Genomic DNA, 15,771 nt, shown 5'->3' with positions numbered 1-15,771 from the left:
TTATGTTTATTTCACTGCCAGGATAGGACATTGATGGAAAGGTAGGTATTTCTATGAGAGAGCTGAATTTATATACGCAGAGAGCATTAATTAAGGTTCGAGCTTTTGGGCTATTCACGTTCAAATTATGGTGATGTGAATTGCAAAATAACGTGAGCAATGCCGAAATTACATAATATATTACGTAAATTCATGTAAAAGCACAGCTTTTTCATTCTTTTTTTTTCAAATTTAAATTAATTAAAATAAACCTAATTCAAAAATTTTATTTAAAATATTTTTATTTTGTAGGGTATGGTCAGAGATTTAAGAGAAATCATTTTTCCGAAAAGCTTGGGAAAATTCGTATATTTTCCAAAGCTTTTCTATTAAATGACAATACTTTTCTTTAACCTTTGACCATCCACTACAATAATTTGAGAATTAATTTTGATTACATTCAGGGGACTTACTCTATATGTCTTGCATAAGACTCTTTATATATAGAAAAAGCTTTCACAGAAAAAAGCTCTCAAAGTGTTCCTACATAGAATAAATTTTAATTCAATGTTATTTATGTTTCATGGCTCTACACGAAAGGGTTAATTTATTGTTCCATAAATTAATTCAAATTCATACACCTGCCGGTAAATTAACTTATTAAATCTCTTTTTTTTTATTACTAAACTTCTAAAAAGAAAAAAAGCTTGTGATTAAAGTAAGAAAGTCAATCATAACGCGTCCAGTTATAAGAGTTGGTGTCCCACAACGTGGAAAAGTTTATTTATGCGTTAAAATTGATTTTTGAGCAGTAACTATTAGGCAAAGTTGAATTTTTTTGTGAAATTCAGCAATTTGATGCATAAAAATAGACATATCTCTAGTTCTATAAAACCTACAGAAATTTCATGACTAGTTTTGGAAAGATCTTGAAATAAGCTATAATTTGACATATATCTCAATGATTTTCAAGGTCACCTCTAGAACACAAAATGGCGGATTTTTGTTTCACAAAAAGAGTTTTTCGCATTTTTCGTCCTCAAGAAATGGCTTTAGAGGTTTCTGATGTTCTAGAAAGTTGTAGATAATTGCAAAACCTTTAATTTGATACCAAATTGAGCAAAATCGGACAAGCGGTTCAAGAGATATGGCTCTTAGAACTTTTCAAATGTAAGAATTTTTCAAATGGCTATATCTTCTAAACGGCGACATAGAATTTCTTCATTTTCGGACTGATGAAAGATATTGAGTCAGGCTACAACATATCAAAATTTAAAGGAAATCGATGATGGCAATTCGGAGATATAGCCCCTTAAAGTTATGCAATTTTTGTTTTTGATTTTAGCGCCTCTTGCGGATATTTTTGAAACTTGGAATGTTCTAGACAGTTGTAGGGCTTCTCAATACCTTTCATTTGATACCAAGATGGTCAAAATCGGTCAAGCCGTTCTCGAGTTATATCGAAAAAACACTTTTTGCTTTGAGCCGCCATATTTGCTAAACGGCTTGACCGATTTTCAAGTATGAATTATTGATGAAAACGTCTCACTGAGCTCTACATCATACTAAAATTTCAGACCTCTAGCTATAAGGGAACTGGTTGACGGTGTTTCAAAATGGCGGACGGCGGCCATCTTGGATTTTAAAAATGTAAAAATATGAAATTTTACACCTACATTTCTATAGAAAACTTCAAACCTGAAGTCTCTATCTGTTACCGTTCTCGAGCTATAAGGCAAAGTTTGGGCGACCGGCCGGCCGGATCAAAAAATTTCCACCACCATTTTTGGAATGTGGGTTGTCTGAAACGTGCTCATACCAAGTTTGAGCCCGATCTGAGGTGGTCGGAAAATCCGACGATTACAATACTTGGTGTTGGCCACGAAGTGGAACACCAACTAATATCCCTAATTTGTTCTCTCTTGTCCCATCTACTTTAAATTAATTTCCTGAATTGTTTGCAGTTTGTGTCATAAAAGGAAACTCTTCTTCCATGAACTTTTTTAATCACTCTGTGATCCGAAATCTTTTTTATTGTTCACTCCTAAAATGGCACGTTTAGGTAATTTCCACGTGTATCGATGCCATTGAGTATGAAAGAAAAGAAGCGGAAGGGACAGAAAAAAAGAATATATAGGGAGTATGGTGCGAGAGAGAGAAAAAAAAGAGCATCACACTGTAATTAGGAAAGTTTTTGTCACCCTCTCAGATTTCCCTAATGGAAGAACTCACAATCATTCATGGGATTCCTATCCTGCAATTAGAGTTTTCTGAATTATAATGATGCCACGACTGGGAATTATCATCAATAATTACCCAGTTAGCTCAATTATTGCTCTACACTGTTTTTTTTCTGTTCCCTCTCGAGCTTTTTTTCAACTTTCCTTTTCCTCTGCACGCGGGCTCTTTCTCCTATCGCCATTAATTGTCTTCAGGCAGAAATAATTGCAATAAATTTTCATCTTTCTCTCGCTTCCGAGCACAGACACTCTGTTCCTTATGCTTTTATGACCACCATATTTTTTTATGTTCTTTGGGATGAAAATTTCTCGCCCCTAGTTGGGGCCGGGGGTGAAAATTGTGTGTCACTTTGTGTTACAACGGGACGTTGCTCTGGGAAAGAGCACTTTATTGAAATTTGATGTGATGAAAGATGCCTAACTTTGGTGGAGTGTGCATCAAATGCACTAAAACCCACTCTGCCCAATTGACTTCCCACTTTTCCCAATATGTAGCAACACTTTCCCGACACGTCGACAGTCATCCCTGTTGAAGCAGAGCAAAAGCCCCACGTAATACCTCCCCCAAAAATGCAGACAACCCTTCGCCTATGGGGAAATAATACCACCATATAGTTTTCCCGACAAAATACATCGCAACTGACATGGGGCAAAAATAAATATCTCTCTTCGGAACATGATAAACATTTAGGCCATCACTGAAAAATGCACCACCTACAGGGAATTTACCATTTTTTGTATCATGACAAATTGAAATACATCTCTGTGCCAATAGTTTTGGCAATATTCTCAAGTTTTATCCATATGAAAATGTTTCACATATTTTCATGCCATGTGCATTCAGGGTTGTTGAAAAATTTAAGAGTATATGCCCATACAGAGGGCAACATTGCAATGGGGTGAAAATAAATAAATAAAAAATATGAAAAAAATTATTTTTATAATTTGTTTTCTTCAATTGAGGCTTTATTTTCATGCCGCAAGTGTTACATAATATACCTCCCTAAAATGCTATATAAATGAGAGAAAAGCCTGGTGTATAACAGAAATTTTCCATTAGCCACATCACCGTGAACCGATACAATCTACTCCTGCGGGGTCACCGGGGGTCACAAATTTTGTATTCGCGTTTTTGGGAGGATTTTAGTACCATCACCACCCCCAAAATCAACCCCAAAAAAAGTTAACAAACCCATTGTGGTGTATCTCAAATATTTACGATATTATTTAGAATGTAAATTCCCTACAGGGCTACTGGAAAATGAAACGAATGCAACAAAATTAGTATAATTCCCCACCCCCATGACCCTCATATCCCTCAGATATATTTACACAGAATTTTCCTGTATGTATTCAACCATTTTACGACCAATCCGATAAATCGATTCGTACCACAGGAGGAATTACCAACAAAATATCTGGTGGATATTTAAAATATTTGAAATATTCTTAAAATAGAATTTATCTCTAGAAACCTGCTAGCCCCTAATCGTGTGTGGTCAATTTTTTTAAGCTGTAGAATCAAGGGGTGTTTATTTGCCGAATATTTTGACTGTTTAGATGAATAATCCGAAGATTAGCGAATAATCACAATATATTTCCAAAGATCTGAATGTTCTCATTTTAACTAAAATTTAGTACTTCTTCGGCTTGAATTTATGTACTACTTTCTCAGTTTGAATTTACTGCTTTTTAAGTGTTTTTCAGAATTTAATTTAGTATTTATTCGCCTTAAAATTTAGTACTTTTCCGATTGAATTCAGAACATTTAAAATTAGAATTTACTATATTTCCGACTAGAATTTAGTACTTTTATTATTTGAATTTACTTCTTAAGATTGAATTTAAAAAAAAATACTAAAATCAAGCCGAAGTAATAAGTTTAAGACGAAAAAGTACTAAATTCAATAGTTCAAAGTACTAAATTCTATCGAAAAAAATGGGAAATTCTGGCTGAAAATGTATACTGAATACAATAGGAAAAAGTACTAAATTTAAGCTTATGAAGTACTAAATTGAATTTCACTTCTTTGGCTAGAATTTTTAGTTAGCCTTTAGGATTTCGCTTCTCAGTCTTTATCAATTTAAGATTAAATAAAAAAATAATGCTCAACTGTTGAATATTTTGATTTCTTTAGCAAACCATCTGAATATTTTCATTCAGAACTACAGCCTTTGTGTTGAATAGGTGTGTATATAACACAAAGAAATGCGATATCTATAAAATATTTTAAAAAAATACATATCGTCGCATAACTCTCAAAACTCTATATAAAGAAACATTCTCTACGACAAAATTAGCTTCAAGTGATGATGTGCTTATAGGTATACCTACGAAAAATGATCTTCAAGTGAAGTATAAGTTAAAAGTGAAGAAAAGTATTTTTACGTGGAGACGGAATCACGTATAGAGCTATGTTTAGTCCATGCTAAATTTCATCACGATTAATATTCAAACAGACTGAAAAATCCGATTTTCTTTTTTTTTTTTTTTTAATAATACTCATAAATAAATATCAAGAAAAAAAACCCACGCGTTTGTTAAAATAAATTCGCAAAATAACAACAACAAAAAAATGCTCAATGTTATTTTAATTCACAAGAATGGCTAAATGAGCGTTCTGCACTTTAACCCATTTCCTCTTGAGTGAAAGTTTGAAAAGTTTAATCTCACCATGGTATATAGCACTGTGGCGGAGCCCTCCCATCCATTTCCACTTTACTTTTAAATGGGTGAATTTTGAGAGCGCTTCGGTGGGCTACCCTCGTGCGCACTTTTCACTTTTGTTATGTATGTAATATCCTAATGATATGCTGAATTAAAGCTTTCAGAATTACCTCACTCAAATAACAAAATTACGAGCGTATGGCGAGGTTGCGCCCCCGCCAAAAGCTTTATAGCGCTCACCACATTCACCACTCCATCACACAAGCGCCCCCCGACTCAATCCACCCCAAGCCCCAATGCCCCCAACCCTTGAGAGGGTGGGCACACAACCCAACCTTCCTCTGTTACTTTCGTCAAAAGCCCCATGGGCGAAAATGATGTGGATGTGTGTGGGTTAAGAGGAGATTTCAGGAGAGCGTGTGTGTGTGTTGCTTTAATGTGGAATAATAAGAAGGGATTCAAGGGGGGCTTGGAAGTTGAGGTTGTCATGAAATGAGATCCCCGCAGAATGGCTCTATTCATTCGGTGTTGAGCATACACCGCGAAGGACCCGTGTGGGGTGATATAGAGCTTCCCATGTAGCAAAGTTTCACCGGAAGTTTTCATATTGTACATACTCCGAATACAGAATAAGGCTTTTCACCATTCCATCCCCCCTTTCCTCCAATCTCTGTGCTTATAGCGTATTTGTGTGTGATTTTAGGGCCCCGCCTGGGAGACAGAAGAGAAAACCAAAATGATATGGTTATTGAAAGCTCCCTCTCTGTGCCTAAATCCGACAAACTTTGCGATTTTTCACCTCCCACACATGCGTTGGTAAAATTTAATCTCACTGAACAAATTAGTCTTTTGCACGATAAACACACACATAAACCCCATGAGCCAAATGTTAACCCCTGCCGGAGAGGAGAGGAGAGGAGAGGAGAGGAAGAAGAAGGAAAAAACGGGGCACACCGTGCTCTCTACATAATACATTCAACGAAGTATAATTCCCAATTCCATGGTACAACTCCTCCGCTCTCCTTGACACACTTACCCAGCGTCACCTAAGGGAGAAAATGTTATTCCTCCATTCTGGAGGTGGAACATTTTCCTTTGATTTCCCACCTGAAGAAAATAACTTTTTGAGTCACTCAAAATATTCCGCGCTTTTCAACATTTAATCACTTTTCATGAGATTTATTCACCCACACAAACACACATGAAGCGTTCAAAAAATTTCCTACCCCCTCGGCTTTACAAGAATTACATGTAGATTGGATTTGAGGAAAATTTTTTAAGGAAATGTACAGAATTTTCCTGCTTGTTTTCTTTTTTTGCTCCAACAACTTGCAAGAAAATTCAGAGTTTCTTTATAAAATTTTTCACAGGGAATTTTCCACAAAAGACATTGAAGTTGTTTGGTCAGCAAAATTAAATTTAGATAGAGGTAATAATTTTTAGATAATGATGTTCTACGGGAAATTTACCTCATTAAGCTGATTGAGATGACGTTCTACTCTACAATACAGTGCTGATGCATCAAATATTGCTAATATAAATTAATATACTCATATATTATGTATATAACTATTAGAATTCATCAGAGATATAATTCACAACACTGTAGCAATATACATATACATTGTATCTAAATGTATGCTACTTATGTATAATATATTATATTTGAACTGGGTCAATTTTCTCTGCAAGGTTCGTTCTATAATTGCGTTGTCTTCCACACAACTGATCTACTCCAACTCCACATTTCTGTACATTGTTCCCTAACAAGATAATAAATATTGCACTCCGTAATTTCCTCTTCGAAATTTAGGTGATGTGTCTAAGCCAGACTCTATAGAAAAAAAATTGTATCACTCCTGTGAATTTTATGCGGAAAACAGTGAGAAGAATGTGGGAAAGAAATAATGTGAAAGTTTGTGCTTTTGGCCTAATTTCCAATCTATTAATCCTTCACGCCTGGACCGGGGTGGATAAGCACCCAGGGCATCAGGGAAGGTGTGGAGGGGTAAGACGGAAACAATACTGACCGAAATACACAATTGACCGTATTTTCTCCTAGTCGTGAAATGTTGCTAGCTGGCCCCATTTGAATTGAATAGCAATTGATGCGAATACAGGATAAAACTTCCCGGGAAGGAGATCCAAAAAAGGTAATAACTCTCCATTCGATTGTGCTCCCGGGGAGAGAGAGTGTGTGTGTCTGTTAGGGGGGCTTGGGGCTAAAAGGAAAGTGGAAAGACTATAGGGGGTGGCTTCTCAATGAGCCTCGGACGTGCTTGTGTCTGATATTCTCGATAATTTCCGATTGTTCTCGTAGCCACATTAATTGACCTCTGAAGTGGAATTGTCTGTGTTTCAGGAACCCAAATCACCCCTGATCGGTGGATGTTTGAATGTGCCAGAGATGAATGGCATTGCTCCCCCATCTGTCGATCGCCTATTAAACTACCCCCAGCAATGGGAATTAATGACACTTTGTTGCTGGATTCCATTCCTTAAGGGGAAATTAAATTCTACTACATGCCATTGCAATGCCTTTCACGTGACCAAATTGGTTATACCTCTCATGGTGCACGTGGAATGTGTTCCCGTATTTTTTTGCTCCAGAGCCACTAAATTGGCTATAAAATTTATCCTTCTGCTGCGGATTTTATTTGCGTCACAGGACTTGAGCTTTTTTTGCCCCCTGTAAACTTTAGAGCGCTTTTCCCGACACATGTGGCGACAAGCAATAATAGTAGTCGAGAGAGCTTTTACAGCAACTAAATTGTGCTACATTCTCACAACTTGATACATATTTGCAAAAGGGAGGGAGGGTAGCGATGGGTTGAGCATCAAGGCATAATATTACTTTGTTTTAGGAGAATGTAAAAAATTAGCATTTCCCTCAAATCTTTGACTGTTTTTCCGAGAATTTTCATTTAAAAATAAAGCTTTAAATTTGTTAAATTTAAAACAAAAAAAAAAACAAAATAAGGTAAATTCTGTATGCCAAATGTAGCCTAAAGAAAATTGGTATAGACAGCTAACAATGATTAGACAGGCCGAGAAGATTAATTGTATTATTAGAACCCCAACGCGTTCTACTGTGGCGCGTGCTGGCAAGCAAACTCCACGTCGTACACTGCATAACATCGTATTGATTGACATGCAGTATGCATATATTTTCCAACGTACAACATAGTTTCATATATTTACATATGCTATGTACAAATCGATTCAAATGGGTATTACTATCTCTGGCCCGGATAGAACGATGACGGGGAAACTTAGGCCTTATACGGGGGGGAGAGAAATTGAGTAAAGGGGGTGCAGAAACTTCCCCACATATATATAGAAAATGGGTACTACCAATTTCACTTGCAACTTATGTGTCATTCCCACAAATCAATGCAATTCACTCAACATGTAACAATGAACTGGTAATTGGGCCTGTCACACTCCTGACGGTATAGAGCCCGAGAAAATTGAGAGTAGATTTGAATGGCGGGCTTTTCTGCCACTGATAGATTTTGACGGCGGCAGCAAAATATTTCCTCTGCCCGTGATTTTCCATGTTTCATTTCCGTTCCCACACAGAGTACCATATATACATACTTTTCCCCCCTATTGGCAGATCGCACAGCATGAGAGTGGAAATCCATTGGCATTGAGACAAACAATCAAGTTAAATTGTCTGTTGTGGTTCTACTTCGATGCCGCATGAAAAAGAATACTCAACATTTTATATAAGTACATACCTCCTACATAACATTCATTGATTGAATCAAAACACACCAGCAGTACATTCCCTCACCTGTTCGCATTGCCTAACGTATAGGATGCAGAAATTGCTTTGGAGTGCCTCCTTCGCGACGAAGTGAAACTTCTTGGGAGTTTGTCAAATTGTTTCGCAGAATATATGGAGAAATGTGATCTCCCATGTGGGTTGATAGCACGAGAGTATGCTGCTTACCGCCGCTGAGTTTTTGTACATACGATCCCAACACACCACCCCACACCCCCAATTGATTAGGCTCCCTTGAGTTTAACTACATACCGTGCGGAGGGTTTGATACTACACCCCCTCATATTCCTCTCCTTTGTGCCTTTTAACCACAAGCTAAACGATCCCTCATCCAAGCTCATTCCTTCCACCCAGAGTCTTTGTTACAGTATCCCCCTCATATATACGGTAAAATCGATTATGATTAATTTTTTTTCATTTCCCCACCCACCCCTGATTGATCCACTCCCACAAATTAGACACACAAAGGGCGCGCAACGAGTGGCTGCAGTTGAGTCTCGAGAATAATTTTTATATCCAGCAGAATTTTTTTTTCGCTACTCTCGTGGATTGCCACATCCCACCCACCCCTCCCCGAGGGAGGTAAATTGATTATTTATCGAGCCATGTCCATAAAATATAAGCGAGACAAGAGGGAAAAAAGTGAGGGGGCGCGGCGGTGTTTTTTTTATTCTTTTCAAGGGAAAATCGTCCAAAAAAAAGATTATCAGAAAATTGTATTTTATCGTGAAAATCTGTTCGCCCGGAGAGGATATTTAGGTCATGAAAATTTGAATATAAAATGCATAAATCATCTTGGGGGTCTCCTCTCACCCGCAATGGCCTGGGCTTATGCTTCAATGGGTGGTGCTTCGCGCATCCTTTGTACCTCCACGTGCGAGTAAAACCTTTTATATAGCGCGCCACTGGGAGAGGCAGAAAAGTTCTCAAGAAAATCATTGCATTTATATTTACAAAGAAATCCATTTTCCCATAGTAAACAACTTCTTTTGCCAGATGAAAGTGATTGAATTTATGGGAGTAGCATAGGTGGAAAGCTCGAGGACACACAATAGGATATATAAACTATTTGTATGTTAAGGAAAGTCCTTTAGAAGTTTCCCTCCATATTTATACAAACATTTGGTTTCTTTGAATTTATTCTTTCATAAAAAAATAATTCTATTTTTCTGATAAAATCTATATTTCCTTTAAAACAAGAATTATGTTATTCTCAGTGAAAGACAGGAATTTTAGGAAATTATCCACCCCAAAAGTCGTTTACTTTTCCACTCAAAAACTCAAATGTAAATGCGGAGTTGTCTGGTATGTTCTCACCAACTACCACAGGAAGTTGTTAAATCTGACAATATTTTGAATATGGTGGTGATTTTGGAGTAATGGTCGGCACTCACCCCCATCGTGAGCTACTTTTTCACTCGCACACCGAGACTGTGAGGTGAAAAAGAGGGGTTTTTCAACTTAAATTGATTTCATTTTTCATGAAACCATTGCGAGCACCGCAGGATCCCCACAGCATTACTCTCCCAGAGAGAGAACCCCATTGATGTGGCCAGAAAATGCGTATATTTTCCCCATCACTCGTGCTACTTTTTTTGTTGTTTCCTCCCTCAGAATCCTCCCCACTACGGCCTTTGGAGCCACTGCGTTTGCGATGTAGCTCATTCATCCTTCACCCCCACTGGGGTACACAACTGCCACTCTTTCGTACAATATACATACATATGTATATCCAAAAAGGACTTGGTAAGATTTTTTGGGGATGAAAGAATAGAATATTAGTGAGATTATGGGATTACAGCTGGCACAGTTAAGCCAGAATTATTCACTTTATATGATGTTGCCATCAAGACAACCCCCCGGAGTCGCCTCGAATTATTTCCAAGATTAGTTTAAGTGGTTGTAACAATGGCATATAAATTGGCTCGAGATAATCACGGGGTTTCCTTCTCTTGTTTGTCGGCATTCCTCCATTCGATTGATGCCTCTCTTCCGTTTTCCTCATATGCAATTCACATTTGTGTGGGCTATAATTACAGGGAAGCGGGGGCGAGGAAAATTCCAAGTATTTGTTGGAGTGAAAGTGGTGAAAACATTTCTCGCAGTCGAGCAACTGATTTAGGCAGTCAATTAATTCTTACTCTGTGTGCTATGTATGTATATAGTTATGCGCATAGGCAAATTTAATTTATCACAACGTGAAATGTTCAATGATTCATCAAAATGGACTAGAAGGGAGATCATTAAATTTTCTAAAAGTTTCGATTTTCAATTAAGTGATGAAAAGTTAGGGTGTCTAACGGCTTTCGCAATATAATAAATATTTAATTGAAAAATATATATTTATTTGGAATTCTCAAACACAATAAAAGCTCATATTAAAGCACATACTAAAAGCTATTAAAGCTTTTCTATTTAACTCATTTTTCTGAATGATGCATTTTACCTGATTTACGTGGGAAAATTTTGTGAAAATCATAAAATTGATAAAATTGAAAAATTTATCACTCCTTTCACATTCTCCAGTTCAATAGGCACGTTGACTCATTCGATGGTTTTCTCAAAAATGTGTGCTGTGCATTTAAATGCACCACAAGTCACCCATTGAATTACACACACACACCCAGGAAAGGTTGCTTCCAGTACCACAAAATGGTATTTCATGACGAGTTGACCGAAGAAATTTTCTCCAAGATGCACACGCCAGCAATTCACAAAAACCCACAATTCTTCCCCACTTCCTCCCCCCGCCCACGCCGCAATTCAACCAAGACTCTCCTTCCGCCACATTGAGATCAAAAAACATCGTGTCAGACATTCTCCGTCAAAGGGTTTTTATTGGCCTCAAACTCGGAGAATTGATTGGGAATAAACAGAAGAGGAAGCGTACAAGCTTTTCACAAGCAGTTGTTGAAGAAAATTGATGTGGATTCTTTGGATTAGCTGGATTATTATCGCTTGAGCGATTAATTGTTTTCCCGAGATGGCAAACGCCCGACAGTGGCGCGGGGGTGTTTAATTGAGTTTATTGAAAGTCTCGCAGGAGTTTATTTAAGCGGAACACCATCAACTTTTCCTTCCACGTTGGATGAAAAATTTGTAGCATGTCTCATATAATGTGGAGGAAAAAAGAAAATATATATTACTAAATATATATGTTTCTCTGCGGCATTCCCTTATGCCAAATGGCTTTAGCTCAAAAATTTTACGAGTTTTCCTTTAGACGGAACTATATTTTATAGTTTACCCCCCTTTTATCGAGACGTGCAGGCGGAAAGAGCACACATCATGAGACATTTGGCGTATGTGCATGAGCGACGGGAAAGGAACCATTTTCAGTGGGAATACACCATATATACAAATATTATATTGCTTACGACATTTTGTGTTATGATGTGAAACAGTAGGAGAAAATGAGAACGTGAAATATTGTGCTAGCACGTCGAAATGAGCTCAATATTTGAGGGAAAACTAGCGAGAGAGAATGCTTGAGAGTGAAAATTGGTTGAATATTTTGACACTTTGTGCAAGAGAAATCAAAGCAAATTTCCTCCCCCACACAGCCCGTTTTTCACACCCCCTGAAAATTTGACGTGCTGCTGTGCCCAAACTCATTTCCGTTGACAATTTCTGCAGAGAAATGCTTACAATATTGCCAACATTGAATGGCCACTTTGTACCATTCAATTTTGACCCCAATTTGCAACTAATGCCGAAGGAGCTTTTTATGGTTCCCTTCCGTTTTATGTGACATAAATCGATCATTTCAATTTAACGGCGTATTACATGGAAAATGTTTTGTAATGTTGAGGAATCAATATCACACTGGTGACCAAAAGCTCCTGTGCTTTCCAACAAACCACAGCCACTCTCCTTTTTGGAATGTAATTTGTATTAAAGTTGCCATACAATGTATGTACTACCCCATACATATTTGTGGCGTGTGTATACGAACAAGAGGATTCCTTTACAAGCCATTAATACTCTTGGATGACGAGGCGAATGCCACATATATACGGGGGGTGATGATGGGGGATCATAACAATAATGGTAACACGTAGTGTAACAAGATGAGTTTGGCTTCTCATTGATAGACTTTGTGTATGTGCTGCATCTTTGGAATATGTCTTAAATTACCTCCAAACTGCATTCACGAAACCCTCTCCCCCCTCTCATCAATACACATCCTCATCATCGGATTATGCACACATTCAGAAACTTCGTCACTATGTCAGGATTAATTCACACCCTATTGCACAATGTTTTTTCATCATCACCCACCCCCGCTATGTAATCTCTTAGAGGAATCTTCTCAAATAGCAAAAACCGGCGAGACTACAATACATCCTGTGAGTGCGGGTGAATTGGTGAAAATAAATATTTGTATGGAATGAATTTGCATAAAAAGGCGCCTCAATTTGCACCCCTTATCATCATCGTACAGCCACACAGAGAACAACCGATAGCATTTGCTATCCAAATGAGGATTAGGGGAACAATCAATTTGATTCTCTTCCTATAACACACCCCCACCCCCCTTCAATGGTAAATTTGCAAGAAGAAGCATTCGGGGATTCATCACAACCCTTAGAGCCAATCTCTGTGGAACACTGTGCAAATTAACACACTAAAGAGTCACTCAAGGCAAGGGGTTTGAAACTCAACGAAACTTCCCATGAGAATTTCCTTCTCTAATACTCACAGAAGCTCTTTTGAAGTTTCACTCAATTGCATTATATTGAAGGTATAGGAGAACCAGGTCGTTGATGTGAAAATTTCGCACCAAAAGCTAAAATAGTACAAGTTAAACTTTAATTCTTTACTTATGAATAACTGAGAAATTTTCATTAAGTTTCTACTGAAACCTTGTACTTAAATTGTGAAAAGGCGATTAAGAATTCCATTGGTTGCATCAGCACTTGGTGTAAAGACCAATTTGCTATTTTTAAGAAAAACAAAAATTAAAAGTTAAGTTTTGTGTGAAACGGAGAAAAATAAACAGGTGGTCTTCACGACAAGTGCTGTTGCAAGCCATGAAGCATGTAAGATTGTTTGAAAATGTTGAAATTAGTAATAACGCTCCAATCGTTTTCTTTTAAATTATTTTTCTTACAAACAAAGAAAACACTGGGGCTTTTGAGTGCGATTTTTGAACTAATTTTGAGAATTTTGAGAAGAAAATTAAAATTTTCTTGAATTAACCTTTAGATTGCCAAATACTGATAAAAATTTAATATTTTCGAGTTTTAAAACAATCCTTGTCCTTAACCCTTGGAATGCGGAGCGGGGTCGTTGAACGACCCCAGCGCTATATTTCGTGCTATAACTCAATAAATATAAAAGATAGCGTTCCCATCTTTTGGAAATAAGTTCCTTGGTTATCTGAGGAGGTTGTGTAAAAATTTCAGCTCAATCCGACCACCACAAGAAAAGTTATGAAGGAAAATGTAGAAGAAGGAAATTCAAAAATTGGTGTAACGGTCATGCTGCGGAAAATTTCTTAGAGCATAAACAACATAAAACATAATTAGAAGCATGTAAATGTGCAAAACAATAAAGAATATTCGAGAAATATTGCCATTTATCACGTTGCGGTAAGTGAGGGGAATGTGGGGAAGAGTGAAAAAAAATTGCAATTGGGGTTAACTTTCTTGGCAAATTTCTCAAAAAGAAATTGTGAAAAATGATTGAAAAATGTTTTTCCCTAATATCTCCTTCTAAGTATTTTAGGGCGGCGAATTTGTGGTGCAGGGTGCAAGAGGACTATATAAGGAATCTATAGGCACTAACCCGACAACTCCAGGTTGTATAGTTTGGGAGAAAATTGGCCTTCTTTTTGGGGTCGTTCAACGACCCCACCTTCGCATTCTACGTAACTTCCAAGGCCTCCGCATTCCAAAGGTTAAAAATTGTTATTTAGCATTTCTAAGAATCAGAAACTTAGTTTTATTAACCGTCCGAACGCCATGACCAAAATACTTACGCGCATTGCCATGTGGTAGGTAACCGACCCCAATGAATTTTTCGCAAAATAAGTAAATTCTTGCGGTCAAACTTGCATTAATAGACTCCCTTGTGGTACTCCCTAAGAAGTCTTTTGTCCATTTTACAACACAAAAATAATTTTTAAAACAAAGAATAATAATTAAAGCGAAGAGAAAAAGAAATAAATTTGACCGTTACGCCAATTTTTGAATTCCCTCTTTTTTTTACATTTTTGTTAATAACTTTTTTTCTGGTGGTTGGATTGACCACTAATTTTTACACAATCTTCTCAGATAACCAAGGAACTTATTCCCAAAAGATGGGTTCTAAATGTTTAAAAATTGGGACGTAATAGTTCGAAAAATAGCCTCTGGGGTCGGTCACCTACCCCTCATGGCAATGCGAGGGTTAAATATTTCAACCATTTGTAATCAACATGGTTCATGCAGCATGAATTTATAAAAGGAAAAAAAAGCTTTCGTGACCCTAATTAAATTATTGTTGAACTTGCGCTAATTTTACGCAGAATTTCTTAAATTTCCACTAAATAATGAAATAGAGCAAAAACCTCGAAAAATATCTTTCATCCTGCAATATTGCTTCAAGTAATCAATATATGGGCTATTTAAATTCAATTTGTATAATTGTATGGATTTTGTAGCATTGTCGCATGAACTACACTAGATTGGCCAATAAGTACTTCATAGGATGAGTCGTAGTTCAGAAGATTAGAAGTTGATCTAATGCTGCATGCAATATGAAGGAGTTTGCACATAGTGAAGATGCTGAGTCAAGTGGAAATGATATGAAAATGAAACTATGAATGGGACATTACACAAAATTATTGCACCGTATGCCTTATACTTGAGATTGTCTCGTTTGTGGCATAGAAAAGCGATGGTGCATGGGAAGCTTCGCATAAGGGGGCGACAAGTGAATGTTGATGAAATCAAAGGAAAACCCCTGGATGGAATCACAACAATTGTGTTTATCCCATCTATTCAATAAATGGAGAAATTCACTGAATTGTGACCATATGGAGTCGTTTACCAAACACTACAAATACACCCACCATTCACCCTAGTTACTTGGGATACACACACACAGTG

The 15,771-nt window shown here is 37.2% G+C and overlaps 1 protein-coding gene across 1 annotated transcript in view; it reads right to left on the bottom strand.

Annotated features, from left to right (window-relative positions):
• Positions 1-15,771, bottom strand: part of LOC129789692 (connectin-like) — a 112,617-nt gene that overhangs the window by 12,014 nt on the left and 84,832 nt on the right. The gene's annotated exons all lie outside the window — the stretch shown is intronic.

This window comes from Lutzomyia longipalpis, chromosome 1 (assembly GCF_024334085.1).
Source record: "Lutzomyia longipalpis isolate SR_M1_2022 chromosome 1, ASM2433408v1".
Lineage (NCBI taxonomy): Eukaryota > Metazoa > Arthropoda > Insecta > Diptera > Psychodidae > Lutzomyia > Lutzomyia longipalpis.
The sequence above is the reverse complement of the archived record's forward strand: the minus strand, read 5'-3'. Positions and strand labels throughout refer to the sequence as shown.